Raw genomic sequence first — 16,059 nt, 5'->3', positions numbered from 1 at the left:
AGTTGTGCTGATTTTTCTTTCTGGTTGAATCATATACAGCTCTGGGTAGATCCCTTACCTCCAGAAGCAACTGTGGGGGTTTCAGCAGGAAGAAGGTATACATGCAGGCATCCTCTAATATATGGATATTTCCTGAAAAGTGCTTGCAGCTGAGTGATACTAACAATATATACTGGGATATGGATTATATCAATCAAAATCTTTTACTGCAGTCAATTATTGGATTTGCCATCTTTTCTGCTCCATTTCGCCCAATTCCCCTCCTCACTGCAGCCACCATATCGTGACTTATTGGTGGTCCAAGGAGCCCCCTCCCACATCTTTCTCCAGAAGGTAAGCTGATAGGATCCAGTCTTATGTAAAACTGGATAATATACAGAATAAACATCTAGGGTTCATTTGTCAAAGTTGGCATTGGATGGGGTTAGACATCCCTCCCCCCTAGGGTTGCCAGGTCCTACCTCTCTTCCAGCGGGAGACTTTTAAGGCACATCTCAGGATCGTGCAGCAACGCGTGGACGTGCCGATGTGCGTGCACGTCACTTCTGGTTTACAACCAGAAGTCCCGCCTCGCAAGAGGCCTTATGCCACTCAAACTCTTAGTTTGAGTGGCATAAGGCCCCAGAAGTCCCGCCTCGCTAGAGGGGCATAAGGCCCCTCGCGAGGCGGGACTTCTGGTTGTAAACCAAAAGTGACCAGCGGCGTGTACGTGCGTGCACGTTTGCCCGCCGACCGTCAGCTGGTTGGCGGGCAAAGGGGCAAATTGCCGGGGGGTTGCCTGCCAACACCTACTCCCCCCCCCCAAAAATTTTTGCTTTAAGAAATAGCAGATATTCTTGAGAACTTCCATGTGTCAGGTGTGTTGTAACTTTACAGCTATCAATAAAATGTAGAACTGTCCCTTAGGTGCTTTTTATAACATTCCAGCCATTTCTGTTTCCATTTTGATGCAAGAAATTCTAGTATGTCAGACTAATAACAACACTACCGGCTATGGCATTTCTCCATCACTGCCAACAACAGACCTGTTTCTTGAAAACTCTTAATTTTCCACTGGTGTTCACAGTAGAACACCTGGGCGCTTTCCATCTCCATGTGATCTTGCAAATTAAACAGAGTAGCTTATGGAAGGTAATTAGCCATTTGAGGACATTTTTATTCACTTCAGGCCATGTCATAACAAGTCATGCTGGCTGAGCAAGAAATGAGATCAGGAAAAAAATTATTACGCCAATGTTTCTCTCTCTCTCTCTCTCTCTCTCTCTCTCTGCGCTAGAGAAGTCCCTATAGCAGAACTGATTTGTCTCTTTTCAATATTTATGAAAAATTAAATTAAAATGGGGCTGTGGTGCTCTAGAAAGTGATATAAGGGTGCTACTTCATGCTGTGCAAACTCTCCCCCCCCCATTTTAATCATCATTACAAATACTAAGATTGTCTTAAGGAAAGCATAACATGTTGCCTTTTCTGGGGCATATGGCAAAAAGGTGCCTGTTTCAGAACATCCATGTATCTAATTTCAACATGACCCCATCCCTGGGTACATAAATCTGGAGACCAGTACCATGAACAGGCAAGACAGATCTTTCCACAAACCTGAAAAATGCCCCACGTTTGCAGACAAATTTGAAAATCTTTTTAAAAAACCATTGGGGGTTAACCCACCCCCAAACAATAGAAGCAGCACCTATAGAAATGAATGCCCTTAGTGGCCATTGCTAGCCAACCACACAATATTGTCAGCCTTCAAGCCTCGGTTTCTTGTCAGTAATAGGCAGTGGGAGGGGGCAGGGCCCTTTTGGCCTTTGAGCCCATTGGGCCCAGGCTGGCCAGAAACCACTGGGTTACTTACTAACAGCTGACTTGCATGATACCCAAGCTAGGCTGCTTGCTATTGTTCAACATCAGACACCACATAAAAGACAGTGGTGTAGTGATTAGTTTCGGATTAGGAAACTGAGGTTCAAATTTCCAGCTACCATGGTGCTCACTGGGTGACCTTGGACGCTCAGCTTTAACCTACCTCATAGGGTTTTTGTGAGGATAAAATGGAGGAGAGGCAGATTATGTATGCTGCTTTGTGTCCCCACTGTGACGAAAGGTGGAATATAAATGAAGTCAATAAATAATAAATATATCTGAAGATGGGGCAGATAAAAAGCTGGTTTGTTGGTGGGAAGGAAGGAGTAAAGGAAGCATGGAAAGGGGAGGATATGGGGGCTACTAGGATGAGAAGAGGAAATAGAGTGGGGAAGAGGATACAGGGGAAGGTGAGGTGCCCCCTGCAAATCCTTGCAAGTTCCCCACTGTGCAACTGGGCCCAGCCCAGTTGCCAACATGACACAACTGGGCTCAGGCCAGTCATTGGTACTGAGCAACTGGGCCCAGTCTAGCAGTTGGAATCACACAATCCCCCGCCCCCCAGGGAAAGGCTGCCAGAGTGAGGGAAGGAAGGAAAGGGTGAAGTCGGGGAAAATAATTGTAGGTTGGAGGTGGGTGGGAGCGAGAAGGAAGCAGGAAAAGGGGAAAGGCTAAAGGGGCATTCACAGAAGGGAAAGAGGGACAGGAAAATGAGAAGCTCCTTGCAAGTTCTTTTGGGTCCCCCACTTGTCCTAATTGAAATTCCTGATGCAGAAACTGTAAGATAAACAAGAAAAGTCTAGAACCTAAGAAAGAAGGAACATTACCAGATGAGGAATGTGCTCTGTGTATTCATGCTATATGCAATATGTCCCAACCACCATATATTCCTGTTTTGGAAGACCTCCCCTTTTGCAATGTTGGTACCTGTAAGGCTCCCCCTCCCAAGCAATTTATGTTGGGAAAACAGCACAGCAAGAAAGGGTTAAAAAGCAGGCGATATGATCATGAATCTTTCACAGAGAGAGAATAGGCATCTAGGCCTGTTACTTAGTGTGTGCCAGGGATATAATGCCACTGATGTTGGCTAAGATATGGTACAAAGGAAAATATGGGGTTGCTGTAATAGTCTGGAAATACCCCCAAATGCATACATGTACTAAAATGTTACATTTACTGTTAACTGGCCGTATAAAGCTAACAAACAGCTATGATTGCAGTGGGGTAAGGACATAAGAGTGTGCGTGTGATATAGCCAGCCTACGTTTTCGTGAATGTATAAATAACCACAAAGAACATCTAGGGGGTTATTTACATCAGTATAAGTGGCTTGTGAATCATCCTATTAAGCTTACATGCAGCTGAGATACTTTGGAAATAATTAACCCGTTATTTGCAGGAAAAAATTACTTGCCAATTCCATCTTTATCACTCAGTAAGTTTAGTGATGACATGGTAGTTCAGAGCATGGATAGTTAAGCAGGTTAGATTACTATGTGTTATTGCTACTTGGCAATAACAATGGAAAAATGTAGCCTGCTAACAAAGACAATTTACCTACTCCGGCAGTGCTTTCATATTCTGGATTGCAACATAATCTTCACTTACATGGAAAATCAGGAAAAGATGAAATTATACATTTTAATTTATATGTATAACCTATATTATCCTGAAGATTCACCAGAAGCAACATGTATAAAACAAGAAAGAAAATATATATTGTATAGGCAGTAAAATAAACCTGAATAGTTTCAGCCTTAGCAAACAAACACCAGCCCAAACAGAAAAGTTTTGTGCTGCATTTAGAAAATGTACTAGCTCAGGTGTTGGCAAACTCTCAGGCTAAAGAAGTTTGAGTAGCCACCAAGAACACCTCAAGATGTCCTCAGGGTGTTTTTCTTTTCTTAGAGCACCTCCCTAGCAGCCAGAAAGGCAACCATCTTGCCAAACCCGAAGTTAGATAAGTTGCACTTCCGGGAAAAGGAAGCCAATAGTAGGGAGTCTGGTTCTAGGACCATACCATTTGTAGTTTCCATAGTTTTCAAAAGCATACCTTCATCACTTGCCTTACAATAGAGGTCATAACAGTATGAGTAGAAGTAAGGACATAAAAGCCATGCTGGAGCAGACCGAGGTCCATCAAGTACAGCAGTCTGTTCACTCAGTGGCCAACCAGCTGCCTCTAGGAAGCCCACACTAGTTCGCTAAGTTAGAATCTGAGAGAAAAGATTATTTCTGAAAGTTCTTCTCACTGTTGCAGCCTGACATAATGGTCCAGGAATGCCTCCAAAAGGCAAATATAAGTCATTGGAACTCATCAGTAATAACACCCATACACTTTCCAAGTAACAGGATATGGCAACTATTGTTACCTCAGAGTAGGATTGCCTGGGCCCTGGAGAGCTCCCTGAATTGCAACAGATCTCCAGACTACTGAGATCAGTTTCCCCTGGAGAAAATGGCTGTTTTGAAGGGCACACTCTATGGTATTATAGCCTTCCAAGGTATTTTTGGATAATTTTGGGGGGAGGGGATAAATGATAAATGATGATGAATAAATTTGATCATTGTGATTACCTTCTTCTGTGGTTTGCACAGTTCTGTTAGGGGAGGGATTAGAAGGCCTATGCACAGCATTCCAAATGTGGTCATGTTTGAAAAGGTATTGTGTTGTTGGCCCTTATAGTTTCAGTACCATTCCTAACTATTCCTTTTTTTCACCACTCTCACCCATTCCATTGAAGTTTTCATTGAACTACCCATCACAACCTCAATTTCATTTCCATGATTAGGTACCGCCGGTTCAGACTCTCTCAATGTATATGTGAAATTAGTATTATTGACTCAGTATGCCTTATACTATCATTACCAACATTCAACCTAATTTTCCATGTTTTCCATGTTTCCAACACCCTTATTTGGGAGAGATCCTTGTCAGATTTCCTGTCTTGGCTTGGAGCCTTCTAGCGCTGGCATATAAACACTGAGTCCATCTCCAGCTTTCTCCTACGACCTTTTAATCTCTCTAAACAGCTGTCATTTCTTTCTCTGTGCATACTGCCAAGTTCTACACTATCCCCACTTAGATGGCCACCTGAAGCATTTTCACCGTCATCTCTAAAGAATTAGACTTCCTGAACAGGATGCTTCCCAGCTCCTGCTCTCTTTCCCCTCAGAAATCAACTACCCTATGACTTTTATTAATAGAACCAGCAGAGGATTCCGTTGTTATTCAAGGGGAACCTGTGTTGGTTTGTTTTTATAGCTTGTTCTGTCCTAAAGTGTTGCCGGGCACTTTATGTACTGATGCGCATCTCCTCTGTGCACTGAGACTCCATGACTCTGCTTTTCTAGCTGCTGGCCCCGTGCACAAAACATGTAGCATTTTTAGAATGATATCCTGGAAGTCCTAAACTTCAAAGTCCTTAACCTGGAATTAAACCTTTCCTTACAGTATTGGATTACTAGAGGACTGTCCAGATCTCTCCTTTTATTGGGGGAAATTAGCTAGGAGACTGGTAGAGCTGTGTGAGAGGTTGGCGTGAGGTGTGTCGTATCTGCTACATGCGAGAGCTAAACAAATGCTGAAGAAGTCTTTCTTTTGTCCTTTTTGTTTCCATGTTACATCAGATGTCCTCCCAAGGGGAAACAAGTAAACAAGCTTGAATTTGCCCAGTCGGCTCTGTAGCTTGGCACACAAGATGGACGCCAGGAGACCCCTTTTTGTCTCTGGCTATACAGCAGTATTCCATCCCTGCACACTTGCTCCAGTCCTGAACCCTTTGCCTGGTGTACCAGGGTAGTCTAGGGCTGTCAAGATACCACAACACAGAAGCTGCAGTTGGTACAAAATGCTGCATCCAGGACACTACAAATGTTGCAACCCACTGAAGTGGGTTGTAGGGACTGAAGGGGAAATTTCTTTTTCCTTGGGTAGGAAGTTTCCTGTAAGCAAGATTCTCTTATTCTCCTTACTGCCCTCACTGAGACAGAGCACAAAGCAAATAAGGGAAAACTGCAACTTTGTCAGTCTGAAGTCCACTCTCTGGGACATGAGATCTCTTAAGGCCAATATTCAGTTTCTGCAAACAAGATTTCAGCTATATATTCTACCTGTTCTCCTGAATTACTGCACATGAGACTTCTTTCATTTCCCTCAAGCAGGGTGTTATTTTAGCCCCTGCCCTGGGCATCCCTGACTATTTTAAGCCTTTCATTTACTATGCCAACAATCAATGCCATGACAACAAGCACAGGCTATTTCTCAGTTTCCCTGGATCCTGTGGCTCAGCACTTTTAGTGCAGCAATCTGAAATTTTCCTCCACTCCTTTTCCAAGATCCAAGTTGTTTTTCTATGTTCTGCATACAGTTTCAGCCTTCTTTCTGAACATTAAGACCCAGAATCTTTACTTGTAACTAAAAACGAACTTTCCCTTTTGACAGCTCGCTCTGGTGTAATGGTCCTGCTATTCTAAGGCTGAAGCCCCGTGATTTGTGTTGCCCTGATTAATACCTTTTTGTTTCCATGCAAGCTATTGCAATAGTAATAGCAAGCTTGCTATTATTGATTTTCTTGATTATTATTGATTTCCATATCACTCCAGTCTTGTTCCATCTGCAGTGGCTCCCGGTTTGCTTTCTGGCCCAATTCAAGGTGCAGATACTGAGTTTTAAAGCCCTAAATAGCTTGAGGTCAGCATACTTGAAGAACTGCCTACTCCCCTCCATAGAAACCTACCCAACTACTCTGGTCATCTTCAGAAGCCCTGCTTTGGGTGCCCCTGTCATCTTTGGTAAATGGGTGGCAACCCAGGAAAGAGCCTTCTCAGTCATGGCACCAAAACTTAGGAATTCCCTCCCCAGGGAGATTTGTCTGTCTCCTAATAGTGTTGTCTTTTGACAGCACGTGAAGACTTTTTTGTTTTGTTTGCCATTTTTGGCATTCCTTCACTAACTCTTATTAGCCCTCTTCATTGTTTGTGTATGCGTGTGTGTGTGTGTGTGTGTATTTAGATGTTTTAATGTTTTATTTTAATGTTCACCACCTTGGGGACTCTGAATTGGTTAGAAAGGTGGCATAGAAATGTTTTAAATAAATAAACATTAATTTCTCCAAGTCATTGGTGCCGACAGACCCAACAACCACTGACTCCTCCCTTGTACTATCTGCTAGCCTACATGCACGGTGTATGATGTATACAACCACTAGTACACTATACTATCTCCATGCAATGAACAAACAAATCAGAACCCCCCTACCCCTGTCCTCAACAAAAGACAATCTTGATTTACCACCTGAGAACCAGGTCACTTCTAAGGGATCATTTCCCTCTTCCTCAGTAATGACACCATTCTGTACTGAGACCTCATTCTGTGCTAGAAGATAAGCTGTTAGTCTGGGAATGGGATCTTTCTTCCAGGATGTCTAGTCTACACCACACCGCTGATTCTTTTAGGTTGTCTATGCCAGACACTAAGGTCCCAAAGGAATAAGCATATATCCTAAGTACCAGGAGCTCATTGTACTCTGCGCATGCTCACAACTTCTACCCATAAGGCAGACAGGTAATTCACGCGGCACTCAGAGCAAACGCTGGATAGTACCCACTCTCTGCTGTCTTTCTAGCTTCATAATTGGTTTTGTCTTTAATCATTTTTATTCAATGTCCATCAAAGTACTGCACCATGTGATTCTGTTACATAGTGGACCCTGATCTGGAGAACTGGGTTTGATTCTCCACTCCTACACATGAAGCCAGCTGGGTGACCTTGGGCTAGTCACACTCTCTCAGCCCCACATACCTCACAGGGTGTCTGTTGTGGGGAGGGGAAAGGAAGGTGATTGTAAGCCAGTATGAGTCTTCCTTAAGTGGTAGAGAAAGTTGGTATATAAAAACCAATTACTCTTCATCTTCTGTTTCTTCTTCTGTTATCATGAAGCTCAACCTGCAATTTATTTGGATTCAGTTGATATCCAGGGAGCCAGTATGGTGTAGTGGCTAGAGAGTTTGTCTCGGATCTGGTCAGTCCTACTTTGAATCTCCACTCTGGCATGGAAGCTTGCTGGGTGAACTTGGGCCCATTACTCTCAGCCAAGCCTACCTCACAAGGATGTTGTTATGAGGATAAAGCTGAGGATGGGAAAACAGTGTGGTGAGTCTCTTTCATCTCCACTGGGGAGAAAAGCAGATATAAATAAATAAAAACGCATTGCAGCTACGATGATATTGTCTAAAGAACTGAGCTCATAGCACCAGGTTGGAAATCTGTCTGGCACAGTTCCACGCGCAACCTCAGTGTTCGTATTTATACACCTGGCCTACAAACCAGGAATTTTGATGGATATTAATTAAAAAGGAATTGAGCAGGAAAATAAATACTTTGTCATTTTCATTCTACCTTCTCCTTTTGAATTGCTTTGTTTCATAATTTTATGTTTAGGAATGAGAGCTACATAAAAATTAATTGCAGAGGATTTATTTAGTAGGTGTGAAACCATTTTTATATTAAGGTCAAGCAACTGTGCTGTTTTTCCCCCATTTATTTTGGCGTCCAATGCCCTACTTTGGGTTTCTTGAGGCAACATTTATTTTCCACCCAGTAAAAAGTGTGAACTTGACTCAGTTGGCAGGAAGTCGTGCAAGGTACACAAATGCGCTCATTGGTGGACTTTTGATGGGTTCTGGCAGTGCAAAAAAGAGATTTGCTTTTGTGGAGTTAGCAGTTTTGGTGTAAGAAATGGAGACCCATGAAGTTTCACAGAGAATTTCTTTTACAGTCACAGTCTTTTAGACTCTTGGCATGTGCACACGCGACAGCCAGATTCCTTCTCCCTCTGTTGCTTATGCCTACATGTAGCAGCTGGTTCATTTGTACTCACAGAACGGTGGTTAGCTTTTGTGTATTGAATATGGCAGACAAAAGTTGGACCTCTCTGCATGTGGCAGTGTTCAAAACTAAGGGTGATTTTCTGTGAGGTTCTGGTTACTCTTTTGCTTGCTGGAGACTGGGTGGAGCAGAAATGGCCGCACCCATCCATGTGTGATTGCTTCAGTGGACAGTAGCTGGAGAGTCTTGAAAGGAATGCTTACTCTGGTCTCTCATGTCACCATCAAAGCTAAACTTGTGGGATTTGTTTGACCTAATCAGGAGGCACTTCCTGCCATGTTCTCTCCTTCTGTTCTTGTTCTGTCTTCCATACAGGCTTTCAGGGTTGCTGCATTGCCCCTGACAACTGGGCAGGTAGGAGGTGGAGCAATGAAAGCTGCTGTTGTAAGCTTTACGTAATGCACTTTACTGGGTTTTTCATTGATTTGATTGTTGCTTATCCAATGTTCTTCTGCTGGTTGCAGGGTACATATTTTCCATTGTCGAACCCAGGAGCCCTGTTAACTAATCACTTTTCTACATGCTTACTTTGTTTGCAGTGTATGACATCCTTAGGGTCTTTTGGAGTCCTTATCATGATACCCTGGGGAGGTGTTACTGGTTAAACCCTATTAGACAGATGTTTAGTTGCTCCAGCCTTACTTCTTGGACTTAAATAGCTGTCACTACCAAGTAGGTTAAAGAGTAGTAGGACTCTTTAAGTGTTGTGGACGGAACTCAGATGGAAGATATCAGTGTCTAATTATGACAATCCCCTTGGATACTGTTTTAGACCTAACAGTTACCCCGCTTAAAGAGATAAAGGGGCTATTGTGACACTCATAATAGGCTCAGTAAAGCTGATCAAGCTGTACATCCAAACTCACTGTGGTAAAACAGCAGTTAGTTGATCTCTCATACAGGGTAACGGTGAAATTCTTCAGTGGGGAATGTAACCTAAGCTAGAGACAAAGTCTGTGGACATAATGATTATTTCCCATTGGAGGTGAGCATTACCAGTCACCAACTTCAGCAACGTACCAGTGGGTAGTAGTAGCCATATTCAGCTGCCCATTTTGTCCTTTATAAAGAAGAAAAAGAAGAGTTGGTTTTTATATGCTGACTTTCTCTACCACTTAAGGAACAATCAAACCGGCATACAATGACCTTCCCTTCCCCACAACGGACACCCTGTGAGGTAGGTGGGGCTGAGAGAGCTCTAAGAGAGCTGTAACTAGTCCAAGGTTACTCAGCTGGCTTCATGTGAAGGAGTGGGGAAATCAACCCTGTTCGCTAGATTAGCCTCCGCCGCTCATGTGGAGGAGTGGAGAATCAAACCTGGCTCTCCAGATCAGAGTCCGCCACTCCAAACCACCCCTCTTAACCACTACACCATGCTGGCTCTCAAAAGAGATGATCAGAATAAGAATGCACAATATAAATGTAGTGCATTGTATTTTGCAGTCCTCCAAATTGATGGGTGGGGTGGAATGAGTAAATACACTTTTCCTCCTCTCTGTTGCCACAGAAAAATGTAGCATATCCATTTTTTTTGAAGCTAGGAAGGAAATAGCAAAGGGTTGAAGTCACTTGCAGAAGTTATTTCATTTCTTCTTCATCCAGCAAAGAAAAATGGATGGAAGTTAGATACAAAACTGGGTGCTGAGGCTAATAATTTTGTGCATGTGGTTTGCATTTTTTGTCATGATCCTGCTAAATTTTCTTAACAATGCTGGCACTACACATCCAGCTTTCAAAACTCTTCTCCTGAAGTTGAAACCTGGTCTGGAGACAGCTAGATTTACAATACGAAGACTTTTATGGAAATAAACGTTGATGGTAAATGACATTCTTGAGGCTGTGATTACCATCTCACCCCTTTTGAAGGGTTTAATTGTCATGCAGTTATGAACAATGTCCTTTGTGATCAGATTATGTAAATTATATTATGTATATTTTCATGTAGCCATTGTTATGAGGTGCTTATTTTAAAAACAATATTTGGATTCCCCCCCCAACCAATTTTCACCATGCATTAAATCTTCAACTATATGACACCCCCAACGTTCACATCTTCTGTACCAATTTATCCAGTTGTTTCTCTTACATACTTCTCATTGGTTTTTGTTTGTCTGTTTTGCATATAATTCTTAGGAGCCCAGAAAGAACAGTCTTTTCTCTTAGGAGAGGGAGGCAGTTTCGGATGCTGACCGGTATTTAGCGCTTCAATGCTTCAAACTTGATTAATTCAAATCTTATATAAAACAATTCCAAGGGATTTGCTACAAAACGACACATGAACATTTTACAAACAACAGCCCATATACATCTTTGAAAATTTCCCTGTATACTAAGAGTGGCATCTAGTGGCAGGATGCCTTCACATTTTGTTATGAGTAAGAACTGGAGCTGTGCTAATCTCTAGTAGGAGTATTCTGTGGTAATGTCAAGGTTCCTTGCTTATGACTTCATAATTCACTTTGTGCTGGTGATATAGGCTTTTGTGTAGTAATGATACAAAACTTTTAAACTATTTCCATCTTGGACTCCACAAGGTAACCATTCCCTGTTGTGCATTCGTTTCCACTGCAAATGCATCCAGTTGAGAGGAGTCTGTGTACTTTTCTTTGCCCCCCCATGCCACCTAGCTTTATTTAAAGGTACTTCCTATATTGCTATAGCAATATAGCTACTGCTATGGATGGATTAATATGATTTTAGGATAACCTAGGCGTAGCTGTTTGAAGTGGGCAACGAAACCCACAAGCTACATTCCCAAAAGGGCACTGTCAGCTTCATACTGATTTATGTGGGCAGGGTAGAAATAGAATCAGCAGTCTAATATTGCCATGTGGTCATCTTGTCTCTGATAAAGTATCCCTGGTCTTCACCTCTCTGCACCTGGCACTCAGTTTGCACTCAGCACTAATTTGGGGGAAGGGTGCAATAGACCCTTAAGGATGCAATAGACCCTTAAGGTGCAATAGACCCTTCTTTTGAATTGATTGGTGAAAAAAAGTCTTTGAGGAGGGAAATTAGTACTCCAAGTTCTGATTGGTACAGGAAGGGAACTTCTAAGCTAGAAGGAAATCCCATAAATAAGGACGCCTGGGGTGTAATTCTTTGTCAAGTCTCCAGATACTCTTTGGAAAAGCCTCAGTAACTTTTTTTTAAAACAATGTGTGGTTCCTTTAACCATCCCTAGGGAGAGGAACGTTTAAACATTGTTAAGTAGATCTAGATAGCAACTGCATTTTCTTTTTGTTTTATTAGTGTTCTGTATTATTATACCTGTCTATAGGCTGTTCCCAAATATCTGTGTTATGCAGAATATATGTTTAGTTAATAAAACTTTAAATCTCTGTATTTTCAAAGGGATTTGAAAGGGGGATTAGAAAGAGAAACTGCTGAATCACAACTAATAATGAAGCTCAAGATAATGCATTCTCCTGGATTGAATAGAGATCTGGGATTCCTGTCTCATTACCCATGCTAATTTCTCCACATCTACTATCCCTCTGCATGACACACCTAAACCAACCATGCCTGCTAATGTCATTTACTTGCTTTTGACATTTACACTGCCATTGTGTGTCTAATTGACTCTTCTCTACTTAAGGATAGATGGAATCTCATTCTAGCTGTATCTGAAGAAGTGAGCTGTGGCTCAAGAAAGCTCATACCATGCCAGAAATGTTGTTACTCTTTAACGTGCTACTGGACTCTCGCTCTTTTCTTCTGTGTTTTGGTAAGGGGACTCTTGGGGAAGTCTACACACAAGTCAACACCTTTGGTCACAAACCTGTTATACTTTTTAAAAGGCGCTGAAACAAATAGAGAAAAGGGTGAGGCAGTCTAAACCCTTTCACTCACACAAGCACATGTTTGTTTTTACATTCCATTAAGGAAACACAAAGAGCCCCGTGGCACAGAGTGGTAAGCTGCAGTACTGCAGTCAAAAGCTCTGCTCACGACCTGAGTTCGATCCCGACAGAAGTCGGTTTCAGGTAGCCTGCTCAAGGTTGACTCAGCCTTCCATCCTTCCGAGGTCGGTAAAATGAGTACCCAGTTTGCTGGGGGTAAAGGGAAGATGACTGGGGAAGGCACTGGCAAACCACCCCATAAAACAAAGTCTGTCTAGTAAACGTCGGGATGTGACGTCACCCCATGGGTCAGGAATGACCCGGTGCTTGCACAGGGGACCTTTACCTTTAAGGAAACACAAAGGCTGAAGAGCAGCCTGAATCAATACTGAGACTAGTCTAAGGGGGCAGTTAGCCCAGAAGTGAGACTGCACCAATATTGCTGGAATCTGGATGTCCTACGGAACTCTTGGTGGTGGCACTGACTAAAGTTTATCCAGAGATTAAAAGCTAAAAGGAGTTAGTTTCTTAAAGGATCTCATAGCAGCCTTAGAGTGCAAAGCTGGAACCCCAAGATGGTGGGTGGAGTGAGCAGATGTTGGGGGGGGGGCTGTTAGAAGGGAGAATCTGTACAAGCAATTGCCATTTTTTAAAAAGCCCTCTGGTGGCATGGGGGATGGGTGTAGGTGGGAGGAATGGTGGCCACAAGAGGATCATGGGAACAAAATAATGCCAATATGGGTGGGAGGTTCCAGAGTGCACATTTTCCCTATGCACATGGCATACATACCTGCTTGAACTCTGATCTTTCAAAAAATATCCTGAAAGCAAGTTTAGGAAATGAAGCCAAGCAGGAGAAAACACGGAAAATTGACAAATGGAGGATGACATTGTTCAACTTCTTTTTAAAAAACTGCCTAAAACACCGGTTTCAGTTTGAGAGCCCAGGTGAAGAGAAATATGCATGTGGAAGCAACCTGTATTTCTTTAAGCTATCTGAAAAATGTCTCTACAGGAAATGATTCTAAATTAGTGGGGTGGGACAAAGGGATATTCCCATTCTGATTTCTGTTGGTTGCCTTCAAACACTAGGGGATCCTTATTCTGACATCAGCTAATTAATGTATCAGATATATCAGCATGGAAGGAACAGTGGCAGTCACAGCAATAAAACTCCCCTAGTAACCCTTCATTGTTGAAGAAGGAAGTGCCTCTTTAAATGACAAGGTTCCTATTTCCTTATAACCATTGTTACTCAAATTAGGAAATGTTAGGAAGTTCCTAAAATGCCTATTCAAATTGCTAGGTTGTCAAGGCCAAAAATTCCCTCTACCTCCTCCTACATGCCAACAAATTTCCCCCTCCCAGTTTAGCAGTTTTCCTATTCTAAGAATAGACTCCAAAAAATCTGTAAAATAAATTCTTCGCCCCATTCTGGTAAGCACTAAAATTCATACAAAGTTATTCAGTAACGCATTAACTCAAGGTTTGTTTTTTTGTTTCGGTTAATCACTAATTCTGGCTCAGGAAGTGTCTGTCTACCAGACTGTATACAGGATTGGCACCTCTTCCTGGCATAGGACAAAATAGAAACAGTAGCTTTCAACAGTAAAGCCAGGTGGAGGGATTTCCCGTACCAATGCCACAGCTGAACCTAAAACCAAACCATCACTGAGACAGATAATCAGGCTGCCTTCCAGAACCTGAGCCGGGATATTCCCTCATCTCCTCAAACCTGAGCCAAGCCATCAAACTTGTACAGTTAACCTCAAGATCTCTGGTGCCAATGTGGATGGAACATGCTGTACTGGTAATGCGGGCTACATTTTTCAGTACCTCCATCCCTTAATTGTGTTTTGGAACACCGAGCAGCTGTTCCCCAGCGATGAGCTTCTCTGCTTTACCTGCCCTGTTAAAGCACCTATCTGGGTGATCCACAGACCACTGTGATTGTTGGAACCCGTCAGGGTTAGTACAGAGGATGCAAATACTGGATGCCCTGCCCTGGCTGCACAGGCATGTTACTGTTTTATTTCCTCATTGCAATGCCCCTGACACTTTCCCTCAGCCCCTGTACTGTCATAATCAAGCAACCAGTCAAGGCAGAATAGGTGGCCATGTGCCAGCATTCCCCTAAATGCGCTGCAGCCTCACAATCTGTCCTTGGGGGTTTTCTTCTCATTAGCCAAGTTTCCAGTAGTAACGACGTTCCTTTGAGATGCAGGTTTGGTCAGGGGAAAAGATAACAAAGGAGTTAATTCCCGTTTCTGCATTTAATAGAGGGGCATCTTCGTAAACTGCACCAGAACATGCATTAAACTGAGAAGCTGAAAGCATAAAGAGAGTTACTGTTTGTCTTTTGGATGCATACTGGCTTATTATCAATACAGTGATTGCCGCTATCCTTTAGTGCATAAAAGCAAAGGTGCCACCTGTCAGCATTAGATAGAAGCACTTTAATTTCAGCTGATCAAGTTTCCTCAGCAGCATTACCCCAATTTTGGAAATCCATGTTTCCTTTCCATTATTTCCTCCCTACATCTTCCTAGGTATGAAATACAAACTTATTTCCACACACCTTTCCTGCAGAAAACCCTAAAAGTCATGTGTTAGTAATCAGCCAATGACAATTTGAAAGGAATTATCATGCAGACCCCTGCTGAGGTTGATCCTGTTCACCATTTTGCTTAGCTTTAAACAGAAAGGAATATAAAGTATGGTCTTGGAGTATGTTGTTTGTCTCAGTTCTGGTTTCATGCACAAATATTTCTGGAGTAAGAATAAGACATCCATCCTACAGTTGACACTCTAGGTTGCTTTTCTGCAACTCATCTTCTTCTGGTGGTCATCTGTCAGTCACAGCAATATAGTCAGCATCTGTGCAGAGATGGCCTTCAAACTTTCTCAACTTTAAGACTAGCAAGTCTCATGCATGCACATGCATGCCTTTAGAATAGGGTTGCCAGGTCCCTCTTTGTCACTGGCAGGATTTTTTGGGGGCAGAGCCTGAGGAGGGCGGGGTTTGGGGAGGGGAAGGACTTCAATGCCATAGAGTCCAATTGCCAAAGCGGCCATTTTCTCCAGGTGAACTGATCTCTATTGGCTGGAGATGAGTTGTAATAGCAGGAGATCTCCAGTTATTACCAGGAGGTTGGCAACACTACTTTAGAAATGTGTTCCTTCCTACCTGCTGCCTAAGATGCAGTACCAGTAGAGGACAAAAATAGTGGTGAGGGGTGGTTCTGCAATTGAACAAATGGCCACCCAAAGAATATAAATTAAAAGTGGGCTACCTCTCTTTCCTCTTTGTGGTCTCTCTTGCGCTGATGGGAGCCTGACAAATTTGCTTTCCTGGACAAAGGTATGATATCCTCATAACCAATGGCAAACACTTTAGTTTTCTTGTTTGGGACACCATAACAAAGAAACAGTCTAGATTCCATGCAATAGATACTAACCACGTGTAGG

This window comes from Euleptes europaea, chromosome 4, assembly GCF_029931775.1.
Source record: "Euleptes europaea isolate rEulEur1 chromosome 4, rEulEur1.hap1, whole genome shotgun sequence".
In the NCBI taxonomy this organism is placed as follows: Eukaryota; Metazoa; Chordata; class Lepidosauria; order Squamata; family Sphaerodactylidae; genus Euleptes; species Euleptes europaea.
This window is presented reverse-complemented; position numbering follows the sequence as displayed.